Source organism: Salmo trutta, chromosome 22 (genome assembly GCF_901001165.1).
Source record: "Salmo trutta chromosome 22, fSalTru1.1, whole genome shotgun sequence".
Lineage (NCBI taxonomy): Eukaryota > Metazoa > Chordata > Actinopteri > Salmoniformes > Salmonidae > Salmo > Salmo trutta.
In genome coordinates this window covers 6,568,700-6,581,482 of record NC_042978.1, presented here as the reverse complement: position 1 = coordinate 6,581,482, position 12,783 = coordinate 6,568,700, and the positions used below count along the sequence as shown (strand labels likewise).

Here is a 12,783-nt window from a genome sequence, read left to right as displayed (position 1 = left end):
TAGCAGAGGTAACTCTAGGTCTTCCATTCTTGTGGCGGTCCTCATGAGAGCCAGTTTCATCATAGCGCTTGATGGTTTTTGTGACTGCACTCGAAAAATTTGAAAAGTTCATGAAATTTTCCGTATTGACTGACCATGTCTTAAAGTAATTTATTTTTGCTTATTTGAGCTGTTCTTTCCATAATATGGACTTGGTCTTTTACACAATAGGGCTATATTCTATATACCCCTCCCTACCTTGTGACCACACAACTTATTGGCTAAATGCATTAAGAATGAAAGAAATTCCACAAATTAACTTTTAAGAAGGCACACAAATAATTGAAACACATTCCAGGTGACGGCCTCATGAAGCTGGTTGAGAAAATGCCAAGAATGTGCAAAGCTGTCATCAAGGCAAAGGATGGCATTTGAAGAATCTCAAATATAAAATATATTTTGATTTGTTTAACACTTTTTTTTGGTTACTACATGATTCCAAATATGTTATTTCATTGTTTTTGATATCTTCACTATTATTCTACATTGTAAAAATAAAGAAAAACCTTTGAATGAGCTTCTAAAACTTTGGGCCGGTAGTGTACATTATAAACAACTAGGCAGGGTGAGCATAGAGATATAAGAGAATGAGCATATATACAAATGTACAGTATCAGTATGGCTACAGTGCATTCGGAAAGTATTCATGCCCCTTGACTTTTTCCACATTTTGTTACATGACAGCCTTGTTCTAAAATTGCTTAAATAAAACATTTTCCTCAAATCTTCACACAATACCCCATAATGACAAAGCGAAAACAGGTTTTTAGAAATGTTTGTAAATTCATTACAAATAAAAACAGAAACCTTATTTACATAAGTATTCAGACCCTTTGCTATGAGACTCAAAATTGAGTTCAGGTGCATCCTGTTTCCATTGATTACCCTTGATGTATCTACAACATGATTGGAGTCAACCTGTGTGAAGTTTAATTGATTGGACATGATTTGGAAAGGCATATACCTGTATATATAAGATCACACAGTTGACAGTGCATGTCAGAACAAAAACCAAGCCATGAGGTTGAAGGAATTGTCTGTAGAGCTCAGAGACAGGATTGTGTCGAGGCACATATCTGGGGAAGGATACAAAAATGTCTGCAGCATTGAAGATCCCCAAGAACACAAATGGAAGAAGTTTGGAAGCACCAAGACTCTTCCTGGAGCTGGCCACCCGGCCAAACTGAGCAATTGAGGGAGAAGGACCTTAGTCAGGGAGGTGACCAAGAACCTGATGGTCACTCTGACAGAGCTCTGGAGTTCCTCTGTGGAGATGGGAGAACCTTCCAGAAGGACAACCTTCTCTGCAGCACTCAACCAATCAGGCCTTTATGGTAGAGTGGTCAGACGGAAGCCACTCCTCAGTAAAAGGCAGATGACAGCCCGCTTGGAGTTTGCCAAAGGCACCTAAAGACTCTCAGACTCTCTGGTCTGATGAAACCAAGATTGCACTATTTGGCCTGAATGCCTAGCGTCACGTCTGGACAACCAAGACAACGCAGTAGTGGCTTCGGGACAAGTCTCAGAATGTCCTTGTGGTCCAGCCAGAGCCCGGACTTGAACCCGATCGAACATCTTTGGAGATACCTAAAAATAGCTGTGCAGCAACGCTCCCCATCCAACCTGACAGTTTGAGAGGATCTGCAGAGAAGAATGAGAGAAACTCTCCAAATATAGGTGTGCCAAGCATGTAGCGTCATACCCAAGAAGACTAAATGCTGTAATCGCTGCCATAGGTGTTTCAACAAAGTACTGGGTCTTCCCTGTGGCTCAGTTGGTAGAGCATGGTGTTTGCAACGCCAGGGTTGTGGGTTTGTTTCCCACGGGGGGCCAGTACAGAGGGAAAAAAATGTATGAAATGAAATGAAATGTATGCATTCACTACTGTAAGTCGCTCTGGATAAGAGCGTCTGCTAAATGACAAAAATATAAATGTACTGAGAAAGTGGTCTGAATACTTGTGATGGCAAACATTTCTAAAAACCTGTTTTCGCTTTGTCATTATGGGGTATTGTGTGTAGATTGATGAGGGGGGAAAACAATGTCATCCAATTTAGATTAAGGCTGTAACGTAACAAAATGTGGGAAAATTCAATGTATGAATACTTTCTGAAGGCACTGTATATCTAAATGCAGAGATATGGACAAATTGCAATGCAGTATATTGCAGTCCTTTTGTGTACAGTTCATAAATGGCTTGATGCGGTGCGTAGCATAGAGTGCATAGTCCTTTGGTCTCAATGGGCCAGATGGCTGGTTGTTGAGGACCACAGCACAGGGGAAGAAAGATTTCAGGAGGCGGGAGATTTTGTTCATGAGCTGCATTTTTGGAGAAGGGGGTGACCAGGTGGGAGTGGTCGGCGATTATCTTTCCTGCACTCTTCCTTGCCATGAAGTCGTGCAGGATCTCGATGGAGGGCAGGTGGCAGCCGATGACCCTTTCTGCAGACCGGACAATGAGTTGCAGTTTGCTCTTGTAGTGGGCAGACGCAGACCCCAACAAGACGGGGATTGACTCAACGATTGATGCATAAAACCGGATCAGAGTTTTTTTCAGCTGCTGCAAGTAGTACATCCGCTGGTGTGCCTTCTGTGATGTTGAACAACCATTTGAAGTTGTGGGAGATGATGGTCCGAAGGAATTTGAATGATGCAACAATGCTTACAGCTGAGCCATCAATCTCTAGGATGAGAGATGTGTTTTCTGAAGTCAACCACCATTTCCACGGTTTTGTCTGTCTTGAGTTCTATGTTATTGCGACTGCACCAGGCCACTAGCCGGTCAACCTCTCCACTGTACATGGACTAATCACCGTCGGTGATGAGACCAACCAGAGTGGTGTCATCTGCAAACTTGAGTAGTTTGACAGATGCGTTGTTGGAGGTTCTGAGTTGGTGTAGAGTAGAGTAGAAGTGAGAGCACACATGCTTGCGGCGCTCTGAGTCCGAGTTTTCCCAGCTTCACATGTTGCGTCCTGTTGGTTAGGATGTCAGTGATCCACGGACAGATGGACACGTTCAGCTGGGAGAGTTTTGTCTTGTAGCAGTTCTGGGATGATGTATTGAACGCAGAGCTAAAGTCCACAAACAAAATCCTTCCATATATCTTGGGGTTATCGTGGTGTTTGAGGATGTAGTGAGGCCCATGTTGACAGCGTCCTCCACAGACCTGTTAGCTCTGTAGGCAAACTGCAGTGGCTCGAGGGAGCTATCAGTGATGGTTTTGAGATGGGACAGTACGAGGCGCTTTAAGGTTTTCGTGATGACTGAGGTGAACGCTACAGGTCTGTAATCTTTCAGACAGGACACATTTAGTTTTTTCAGAACTGGAACAATTAAGTAAACAGGCAAGAACAGTGCATTGCTCTAGTAACTGGTTGAATATGTCCGTGAAAACGGGAGAGCTGGTCAGCGCAGTGCTTAAGTGTAGCTGGTGAGACCTTGTCAAGGCCGACAGCCTTCCTGCTGTACTGTTTCCTAAAGAGTGTTGATTGTGATTTATATTGTTTTTTAGGTGCTGTTTATAGAGTTCTAAAAGTAGACTGAACATGGGCAGGGCTGTTGCATGGCATTGGAGCTCAGAGCTGGTTATTCCTGTGCCCTAAGCACATAGTGGGGCTCCCGAGTGGCGCAGCGGTCTAAGGCACTGCATCTCAGTGCTAGAGGCGTCACTACAGACACCCTGGTTTGAATCCAGGCTGCATCACAGGGCGGTGCTTAATTAGCCCAGCGTCGCCCAGGTTTGGCCGGTGTAGACCGTCATTGTAAATAAGAATTTGTTCTTAACTGACTTGCCTAGGTAAATAACGAGAACTTAAATAGCGTTGCCAGTAGGGTGATTTTGTGTGGTGGTATTAAGCATTGTTTAGTAGAGAACGAGGAAATGTACGCAGAGTGTGGATCTTTCTGAAGAATACACAGCACTGTCAGCTTCCATGCCAAAGACCACAAGGACGTGGCGTGTGCGTGTGCATATGCACGTGAGTATGTGCTTGAATTTATGCCTTCATGTGAAAGTGTGTTTGTGTGTGAGTGTGTGTGCATGCGTGCGTGTACTAACTTTCTCCTGATGCTATGCAGCTGCTCTATCTAACAGAGCAACCAAGCACAGTATTCATCACCAAAGACAACATAAAGGACAACTGTCATCGGCTCTGGTGAGGTGTCTGGCCTCTGCTGGAACAGTGCCGCAGGTTGGTTGGCTGACTGCCCTTCAGACAGTATCCCTCACTGGGCATATTTTGACTCAACACTCCTTATCTGCTTTATGACTCTTAGAGTTGACCCCCTATTCTGTCCTCAGGTTCAACTCTGGCTCATTTTCATACAGTGAAGCAGGGATGGGCCAAAGAGGTGTTTATTTTGTGGAATGTCATGGATTCACTTCCAGGGAGAGATGAGGAGAGATGTTCCCAATATATGGACACGAATGCGTCATTATTTGTTAATCATGAGCATTACTCCAATAAACTCCTCATTCATTGTGTTACAAATCCTTTGAAGGATAAAAAATGAAGTTCAATGCGAGGTCAACCCAAAGCTATGAAGTCAAGTGTGAAAACAGTATTATTTATGTGAAATGATGCAAGAAACAATACATATCATGCTGCATAGTTAGTTCACTGTGTATGTGTACACTAAGTGTTCAAAACATTAAGGATTTGTCGGGGCATGGACTCTACAAGGTGTTGAAAGCGTTCCACAGGGATGCAACTCATGGAAAGAGTAGGTGTCCTTAATGTTTTGTGCACTCAGTGCATATCTTTGCTTTTGCAAGTCTTATTTTTTAGCAGGAAAACAGATGGGACTATGTTATGTCTGACTGTGTATATGGCGCAGATATTTTAGAGTATGTTATGTCATGACACAGCATGTGCAATGCAGATGTAGAGTTTATACAGTGGTTGAAAGTTGGCATGTGTTTACTCCAAGGGGAAATAAAACATAAAAGGTTAGACCAAAAGTTTGCTTTGTCTGTTTCGTTTTTACTACCCTTTGAAAATAAGACTGGTGTGCTCATCCAAACACTAAAATAAGTATATTTTAAAGTGTCTAGACTTTTTTTCTAAGTTGGTGTTAAAATACACTAAGTAACAGAGCATGTGTACTTATGCTGTGAATCGAAGGAACTTCCATAGAATAATAATATCAACTTTTATCGATACTGTAGTTGCTCTAGGAAGCACAGAAGAACTTGAGATTTACTTATAACGTTTGTATTACCAATTGTAAAAACACATGAAATATGCCTAATATTTTCAGATCTCCATAGAGTGATATAACAATATGCATCAGACATTAAATGTTACTGTAAGCTTAAAACTATCACACAAAACTTTACTAGTGTTCTGGTCAAGTAAAGGTTATATGATGTCATTTTTACAAATACACACTCAAACTAGTTTATACATTTATGATTCAAAACAGGAAACTTTCCACACAAATTTGACAATTCAAGTAACTGTTATTTACATTCTGTTTCTAAAACAACCCACACTGATTTATAATATAAGTCTTATTTGATGAAGAAAATGAATATTTGAAATTAATTCAAAAGCCTATGACAGCAAAAGATAACGTACAAAAAATATGACAACCTTAATTCTTCAGGCAAACAAGGTACAGCAATGGACAAATGCTAGGCAATGAAAGAGGGACTTTCAAACATGTTTTTCATTTACTTTAATTACAATGAATCATCTTGAAATCATGTGTTTTTCCATTTGTATTGTATACACAATGAATTTCCTGGTTGTGAGTAGCCTGTGTGCTCCCCATTATTTTGACTCAAGTTCCTTCACTGGGAAAATGACTGTTTGACAATTATAGGGATTTAAGGAGACATTGGAATGCTTGGTATGGCCAAACAACATGACTTTACAGAATTCTAGCATACCAATATCCGATTTAACGATGTTTTCATTCACTTGACCTATACTCTTTCTCAGATGACAAGAAGATGCATCTATTTACTTTCATTTCACCTGTTGCTGGAGAGATATTGTGGGTGGGTCTGTAGAAGGCACTCTTCCCTTTGGATCAAATTAATGATAACTGTGGTGGTCCCTCTATCTGAAATGAATCACAACTGTGGTGGTCCCTCTGTATCTGAAACAAACAAGCTCTTATCACTTTCTCGTTTCAGATATGGATTGAACCTTCAAACTTCCACTATTGTCTGTTTACTTGAATGCTCACTTGCTTGTGCGCATGCACAACAGTGGTTGGGTTACAGTGTATTTCTGCATAAATTGGTCTGATCTGATCTTCATCTAAGTCACAACAATAGACAAACAGTGTGCTTAAACTATTAACACACAAATTGTATTTGTCTTGTTTATATTGAATACATCATTTAAACATTCAATGTGTAGGTTGGAAAAAGTATGAAAACCCCTAGGCTAATGGACTTCTCCAAAAGCTAATTGGAGTCCAATCAATGAGATGCGATTGGAGATGTTAGTTAGTGTCATGTCCTGACCAGTAAAGGGGTTATTTGTTATTGTAGTTTGGTCAGGACGTGGCAGGGGGGTGTTTGTTTTATGTGGTTCGGGATTTGTTGATATATGTGTTTATGTAGAGGGGTGTTTGTTTAGAGTATTCCGGGGTTTTGGTTATGTTCTATTTTGTGTTTTTCTATGCTCTATCTATGTTGTGTATTTCTTTGTGTTGGCCTGGTATGGCTCTCAATCAGGAACAGCTGTACATCGTTGTTGCTGATTGAGAGTCATACTTAGGTAGCCCTGTTTTCACCTGTCCCTTGTGGGAAGTTGTTGTTGCACTGCTGTGTTAGCCTGCAATACTGTTCGTTCGTACGTTTTCTTGTTTTGTTAATTAAGTGTTCTAAATAAAAGATAAAATGAGCACTCAACCCGCTGTGCCTTGGTCCAGTATATACGACGACCGTTACAGTTAGAGCAGCCTTTCCCTATAAAAAACACAAAAAAAGTGAGTTTGCTATTCACAAGAAGCATTGCATGATGTGAACCATGCTTCAAACAAAAGAGATCTCAGAAGACCTAAGATGAAGAATTGTTGACTTGCATAAAGCTGGAAAGGGTTACAAAAGTATCTCTAAAAGCCTTGATGTTCATCAGTCCACGGTAAGACAAATTGTCTATAAATGGAGAAAGTTCAGCACTCTTGCTACTCTCCCTAGGAGTTGCCGTCCTGCAAAGATGACTGCAACAGCACAGCGCAGAATGCTCAATGAGGTTAAGAAGAATCTAGAGCGTCAGCTAAAGACTTACAGAAATCTTTGGAACATGCTAAAATCTCTGTTGACGAGTCTACGATACGTAAAACACTAAACATGAATGGTGTTCATGGGAAAACACCACGGAAGAAGCCACTGCTGTCCAAAAAAACATTGCTGCACGTCTGAAGTTTACAAAGTGCACCTGGATGTTCCACAGCGCTACTGGCAAAATATTCTGTGGACAGATGAAACTACAGTTTAGTTGTTTGGAAGGAACACACAACACCGTGTGGAGAAAAAAAAAGGCACAGCACACCAACATCAAAACCTCATCCCAACTGTAAAGTATGGTGGAGGGAGCATCATGGTTTGGGGCTGCTTTGCTGCCTCAAGGCCTGGACAGCTTGCCATCATTGACGGAAAAATGAATTCCCAAGTTTATCAAGACATTTTGCAAGAGAATGTTAGGCTATCTGTCCGCCAATTGAAACTCATCAGAAGTTGGGTGATGCAACAGGACAACGACCCAAAACACTGAAGTAAATCAACAACAGAATGAAAATACGCCTTCTGGAGTGGCCCAGTTAAGAGTCCTGACCTCAACCCGATTGAGATGCTGTGGCATGACCTCGATAGAGCACTTCACACCAGACATCCCAAGAATATTGCTGAACTGAAACAGTTTTGTAAAGAGGAATGGTCCAAAATTCCTCCTGACCGTTGTGCAAGTCTGATCCGCAACTACAGAAAACGTTTGGTTGAGGTTACTGCTGCCAAAGGAGGGTCAACCAGTTATTAAATCCAAGGGTTCTCATTCTTTTTCCACCCTGCACTGTGAATGTTTATATGGTGTGGAGAAATGTGACCTCTCTCAAATTCATAGACAGAAGAAAAGGAATATTTGAAATGAAATGAAAAGCCTGTAACAACAAAAGATAATGTACAAAGAATATGAAGACCTTCATTTTTCAGGCAAACAACAAGGTACAACAACAAGGTAAAGGAAAAATACTAGGCAATCAAAGAGGGACTTTCGAAACATGTTTTTCATTTACTTTAATTACAGTGAATCATCGTGAAATCATGTTGTGGTTTTCCATTTGTACTGTAAGGTATACACAATGAATTTCCTAGGTTGTGAGTAGCCTGTGTATTCCCCATTATTTTGACTCAAGTTCCTTCACTGGGAAAATGACTGTTTGACAATTATAGGGATTTAAGGAGACGTTGGAATGCTTGGTATGGCCAAACAACATGACTTTACGGAATTCTAGCATACCAATATCCGATTTAGAGATCTTTTCATACTCTTGACCTATACTCTTTCTCAGATGACAAGATCAATATATTTACTTTCATTTTACCTGTTGCTGGAAAGATATTGTGGGTGGGTCTGTAGAAGGCACTCTTCCCTTTGGATCAAATGAAGGACAACTGTGGTGGTCTCTCTGTATCTGAAACAAACAAGCTCTTATCACTTCCTGGTTTCAGATATGGATTGACCCTTCAAACTTTCACTATTGTCTGTATACTTGAATAATCACTTGCTTGTGTGCATGCACAACAGTGGTTGGGTTCTGTACTGATTAAAGGGTCAATCTGCAGTTCAAACAACAAAGTGGGCACCCCAACACTGATTTGGTCAACAGCTGAGGAATGAGGCTGGAGAAATGTAACCCCTCTCAAATTCTATGAATACAAGGATTTACCATCCATAATCCAAAATATAATCCCACATTTTAGTTTTAAGCATACAATCTTTGTTGACAATTGCATTGTTTACAAAGCTTATATTTTGGGTTCTGTACTACAGTTAGACTAAGCTCATGAGGCTGTAAGAGTTTTCTCATGAGTGGAAAATGGCAATGAATCTCCTTTTGGTTTCTCACAGTTATTAGATACAGGCCTTGCGTTGCTTCACTTTCAAGTCTAATTCACTCGGCTATTGAAACTTGTCTATTTCTGAATGAACGTAAGAAAACCTGAAATCGAGGTTCGAAATATCGGCCTAACTGGGGCCAAGAGTTCTCTTTACAGGTCACTTGGCCCTAGGGACATTTTTTTTCTCAATTTCAAATCATTTCTGGGTAACAATTAAGTACCTTAGTGTGATTGTTTTCAATTAAAGTGGTCAAAAAAAACTAAAATAGCTTCTTAGCTACGAGCAATTTCTCAAGGAAGAATTTTGCTAGGACTATCTGTGAGTGGTCTGAGTAGGGAGGGAAAAACTGAAAACTAGCTGTTATTTGCAGAGGTTTGGAACTCTCTTTTTTTATTAGTCTATTAACCAATTTACCGCTCGGTGATGTCACCAGGCAGGCCAAAACTCCATCCCATCAAACAGGCTTAAAATGAAGGTGGTCTTTTCAAACAGCTCTAACATGAAATGGGCATTATCATCATTTCAACAATTTCAGATTATTCCAATCTCATGGTGTGGAAATATAGTATATAAAACACAGGCAAACCAAGTTTTTGACTGTACTGGACCTTTTATAGGCTCTCCAATTCTCTCTAATATAGCTTACTGCGACAAGAAGATGTCCCAAGGAAAAGTACAAAAATACCAAAAAGCACTACTACATAGACTGTAGATAAATTAGGATCCAACGGCCATAGGTCTTTTTAACTTGGCGCTCATAGAAAAAAATCTAACTCATGTCTCTGGTATGTATTAAGATGTTGAGTGACATGGCATGAAGGCTTTGTTTTAGCCCTCTGCAGATGTTCTGGCTGGCGTCAGCTTAGAGAAAAAAGTAATGTCATCTCAATCTTTCCTGCTGATATTATACACTACCGTTCAAAAGTTTGGGGTCACTTAGAAATGTCCTTGTTTTTGAAAGAAAAACACATTTTTGTCCATTAAAATGACATCAAATTGATAAGAAATACAGTGTAGACATTGTTAATGTTGTAAATGACTATTATAACTGAAAACGACAGATGAAACTCGTCCGTCTATTCTTGTTTTGACTCCATGCCAGAAATTGCCAAAAAACTGAAGATCTCATACAACGCTGTGTGCTACTCCCTTCACAGAACAGAGCAAACTGGCTCTAACCAGAATAGAAAGAGGAGTGGGAGGCCCCGTTGCACAACATAACCACAGATTAAAAGCAAAGACAGAGCAGAGACTTACAGATTGACGACTCGGTAAAAGTTTATGTAAAAGTTTAACAAGCTGAGTTAGCTACCAAAGTGAGGGAGAGGTGGGCGCTTCACCGGTCCGAGGGAGAGTCAGTGAGAGAAATCCAATAGCTGGATGTCAGACAGCTAGCGCATTAGCACTAAGCCAAGGTGGAAAAAGTTACAAAACTCCAGTAGCCTACTTTACAGAGAACATACCGAAAAGTTGACAAAACAAAAAAGAGAGCAGACGAGGTACTACACAATTAGATCAAGCAGGTATGATTTTCTCTTTCGCTTTGAGTCCACGGCAAGAAGGCATCAGATCCTGCCATGCTAACGGGTACCCACTATATAGCACAGCCACAAGGTTTGTGAAGAGCATGAGGATATGTGCCCCATCTGTTTCTTGTTTACATCACACTTCCTCGATTGGTGGATTGTAGCTCACCACAGCCTGGAAGTCTGGAATGTAATTACATGCTAGCATTGCTAGTGGCTAATGTTAGCCAGCTTCAGCTAGCCACTGTGCTAGCATACAAACTCGGTAGCAAAGAGTAGATACTCCATATGATGTTGAGAAATAGTGCATTGTGGGTAGTTTAGAAGATATCGAGAAATAACTTAATAAAAATGTAATAACAGAAAAACATAACTATGTTTAGTTATATAGTGGCTTGCAAAAGTATTCACCCCCTTGGCTTTTTTCCTATTTTGTTGCATTACAACCTGGAATTAAAATGTATTTTGGGGAGGTTTGTATCATTTGATTTACACAACATGCCTACCACTTTGAAGATGCAAAATATGTTTTATTGTGAAACAAACAAGAAATAACACAAAAAAACTGAACTTGAGCGTGCATAAGTATTCAACCCCCCAAAGTCAATACTTTGTACAGCCACCTTATGCAGCAATTACAGCTGCAAGTCTCTTGGGGTATGTCTCTATAAGTCTGGCACATCTAGCCACTGGGATTTTTGCCCATTCTTCAAGGCAAAACTGCTCCAGCTCCTTCAAGTTGGATGGGTTCCGCTGGTGTACAGCAATCTGTAAGTCATACCACAGATTCTCAATTGGATTGAGGTCTGGGCTTTGACTAGGCCATGCCAAGACATTTAAATGTTTCCCCTTAAACAACTCAAGTGTTGCTTTAGCAATACAATTAGGGTCATTGTCCTGCTGGAAGGTGAATCTCCATCCTAGTCTCAAATTTCTGAAAGACTTAAACAGGTTTCCCTTAAGAATTTCCCTGTATTTGGTGCCATCCATCATTCCTTCAATTCTGACCAGTTTCCCAGTCCCTGCCGATGGAAAAACATCCCCACAGCATGATGCTGCCACCACCATGCTTCACTGTGGGGATGGTGTTCTCGGGTTGTTGAGAGGTGTTAGGTTTGTGCCAGACATAGCGTTTTCCTTGATGGCCAAAAAAGCAACATTTTAGTCTAATCTGACCAGAGTACTTTCTTTCATATGTTTGGGGAGTCTCCCACATGCCTTTTGGCGAACACCAAACGTGTTTGCTTATTTTTTTCTTTAAGCAATGTATTTTTTCTGGCCACTCTTCCGTAAAGCCCAGCTCTGTAGAGTGTGCGGCTTAAAGTGGTCCTATGGACAGATACTCCAATCTCCGCTGTGGAGCTTTGCAGCTCTTTCAGGGTTATCTTTGGTCTCCTTGTTGCCTCTCTGATTAATAATGCCCTCCTTGCCTGGTCCATGAGTTTTCAGGTACGGACCTATCTTGGCAGGTTTGTTGTGGGGCCATATTCTTTCCCTTTTTTAATATTGGATTTAATGGTGCTCAGTGAGATGTTCAAAGTTTCTGTTATTTTTTTATAACCCAACCCTGATCTGTACTTTTCCACAACTTTGTCCATGACCTGTTTGGAAAGCTCCTTGGTCGTCATGGTGCCGCTTGCTTGGTGGTGCCCCTTGCTTCGTGGTGTTGCAGACTCTGGGGCCTTTTGGAACAGGTGTGTATATATACTGAGATCATGTGTGACGACCCTCCCGCTCTGTCTGCTGTATTTTCTCTCTTTGCTCTTGTTCCTTATTAGGATGCCAGTGGGCGGAGTTGGAAGGGTCGTCAGCTTGATGGGAAACACCTGGGCTCGGGTGTGTCCCAGGATAAAGACACCTCTTCCACAGTCATTGGGAAGACTCTCTCCATGCAGACACCTTGTTTTTGGTTGTGCTAGTTATGGTATCTAATAAATATATATTTTTGATACTCCTTGTCTCCACGTTGTCTCCCTTTTGTTGCGAACTCTGAGCCGGTTCGTAACAAGTGGGAGCTCATCCGGGATCTTGAACTTGTGTTTGGGAGAAAACGTGGAGGTATGTTAAATTGAGGTGCTTGGTTTGTTAGTTTGAGTTTGGTGCTCAGTACTGGTTGCCTTTGTTGGTTTGGTTTGTGT

General features: G+C 41.0%; 1 long non-coding RNA gene across 1 annotated transcript; it reads left to right on the top strand.

Moving 5' to 3' along the window:
* Positions 1-2,109: 2,109 nt before the first annotated feature.
* LOC115157973 (uncharacterized) lies at positions 2,110-5,002 on the top strand. The gene is made up of 2 exons (XR_003868591.1): positions 2,110-4,019; positions 4,120-5,002. It is a non-coding gene; the product is annotated as an uncharacterized LOC115157973 (long non-coding RNA).
* The last annotated feature ends 7,781 nt before the right edge of the window (positions 5,003-12,783 follow it).